The sequence below is a fragment of the Melopsittacus undulatus genome, chromosome 3 (genome assembly GCF_012275295.1).
Source record: "Melopsittacus undulatus isolate bMelUnd1 chromosome 3, bMelUnd1.mat.Z, whole genome shotgun sequence".
Lineage (NCBI taxonomy): Eukaryota > Metazoa > Chordata > Aves > Psittaciformes > Psittaculidae > Melopsittacus > Melopsittacus undulatus.
This window is the reverse complement of record NC_047529.1, coordinates 87,043,175-87,045,891: the sequence shown is the minus strand read 5'-3', so window position 1 is coordinate 87,045,891 and position 2,717 is coordinate 87,043,175.

The window sequence follows — 2,717 nt, the reverse complement described above, 5'->3', positions numbered from 1 at the left end:
TAGGGTATTTTAGATACAAATGTTACACTGTAGGTGGAAAGAGACAAAAAAAACAAATGTTACTCTAAGCTTTGATGTTCAATAAAACATGGTAAGCCTGAACATTGTTGTTGGGAAATGTCATCTTGATGTATTATTTTTGATGTTTCTTTTGCTTTCACCATTACTGGCCAGATTGTATCTCCCAGAGCTTAAAGAGGTATATTTCACTCAGGATCCCTCCCTTGTGCTGCAGTGCTCACATTGGCCGAAAACCAAGGTAGCTAAACAGCAGCACCTATGTGGCAACAGCTCCTAATCTGATCTTACTTGGTATTTTTGTTTAATAGAAAGTTCATTTTCTATGCAAAACAGAAGCTTTTGCTTCATCTGCTCTAGATCAAAAATCTTTCAAACAGAACATTTTCAGCTAGTCTCCACACTTTGCAAAAGACATTATGCTTTTGTTTATTTTTTTCCCTGTTTCCTTTTGTCTGTGAAAACTTATGTGCCATTTCTTTTATTTTTTTTTTCTTTTTTTATTTAGCACTCCTACTGATAAGATGGCTTCAATGGCTGGCCTCACAAGAGGTTATAAAGCTAAACTAGTTATTCCAGTCATCTTAACTCTTGCATAGTTAAATTATTATTACTGAAATTTCTTTTAATTCATTTTTATAAAAATTAATCCTGCTGATGGAAAACAAAATTGCTAAAACAAAACCAAGCTGAATGAGCTAGAAAGACCTTTCAAGAGGCAAGAATAGAAATTAGCATAACTTTTTTCCTCTTATTCTTCTGTCACTCAACAAAACCCCCAAAATATGCTGTCCAGCACTGGTCCATACTGTAAACATTAGCACATAACTACTAACAACGCTGGGTAGTTCAAGTGGTTTAGGTTTATGCTGCAGATTGAAAGGTTTTACATTCTTCCTTCTCATATTGTCCAAGTTGGATTCAGCATACTTTAATTTGGTGGAAGCTCTGTTTTCAGCTACTTTTATTGAATAAATATAAAAAACAAGAGATCCATGTGGGGAAAAAAAAAAAAAAGAAGATTCAAAGGATATTGCAAGTGTCAGTTGCAGTACACTCAGAATTAATTGCTATCATGTCTTGATCATGGGACCAAACCATGTTCTTCTGTGCATTCATGCACAATTACATGATTTTACATGACAATACACATGTTGCCTCTTGGAAATCTGGTTTTACCCACTGCACAGTTAGCATGGCAGAGGAGAACTTATTAAAAATATATAAGTAAATGTCTTTTTTATATAACATATAAATTCTTTTGTCTTAAAGCACTGCTCTGGGCCTCAGAGGAACTGGGTTCTCTTTCTGGCACTCTCACAAATGTCCTGTTCAGCAACGCTATAATTATGCTGGCATTTGAGGATGTCAGAGTAACAGGTTGCATACCAACCTCAACCACAGTATTTCCTGTTTTTTGCAATATGTATGTGGTTCTAATGCTTGGCATTTTTGTATGATTTGGAGGAAGGTGGGAAGAAGGGAGGGATATTGGGAGACAGAATTTTGGCAATTGGTGTGCAAACTGAAATTCAGGAAGGTAAAAATGAGAATCCCCAAGTCCCACTGCAGGTTAGAATGGGAACAAAACACATGCATCCTAGTCATCCTGTCCCATTTCTATTTATGAAACAAATCTAAATCTCACCTCTAGCTGCATACCCGTCTACTTGGGAGTATAAATTATTGTTACAGCTTATGTTGGCTTAGTATATTTTGGTTGATCATGATGAAAGGAGTCCTTTTAAAGAAGCCTAGGTAATATTGCTCTAGTTCATTATGTTCTCCTCCAATCTCTTTCCCAAGATGATAATATTTGTAATAGAACAGTTGTCATTCCGAGGTTTTCATTGCTTCCCTTGAGATAGCTGTCAATGCAAACAGCCAAATTCATGTAGCAGAAACTGCCTTGCTGGTCTTCAAGAGATCCAAAGTTACCAGCATGTGGTTCTCATTTAGAAAGGCTGAGAAGGAGCAGTGTTCTCATAATAGCTCCAAACAAAAAACATTTACTTGAAAATGAAGTGTATAGTGAGAGGTGATGTCTCCAGGAATACTTCTTTTCATTTTAAAGCCAAAAGTGGTACAAAAAGATGCATTCATTTGCCAGCCTCAGTACCTGCCAAAATATAGAGAAAGGTTGCCTATATGACCTTAATTAACTGAAGAAGCACAACTCAAAATAGGAGAATTTGTATTAGTGCACCACGGTATCAGGTCAAATCCACATCCTGATTGACAGTGAAGTGTATTTAAAGGCTGATAAATTCTAAACCATTGTTTAATTTCAATATTCTCCAGGCTGCTGCAACAGAGAGCAACATTAAAACTACACTTACCTATAGCCATGAAGCCACTTACACCCTTCCCTGGTGTCTAAGCATCACAATAAAATCATAACAATTTTTTTCATTCTGTTATGATCAATTGTTTCTATTTTACTTCACTGGTTATGCATAAAACATCAGCCATACTTCTGAAATATCTGCAAGGTTACTATATAGTATACATGTAAATTTCGTTAAATATAAATCTGATACAGAATATTATATATACAAGTTTCATGTGCCTAATTGTTTTCTAGGATAACAAATACACATGGTCTAAGATAAAAGTTTTTTAGTAGCCAGCTTCAACATCTGAAAGATTTGGGTCCCAGACCTAACTTATCTTCAGTTTCCTCCTAAGAAGAAATGATC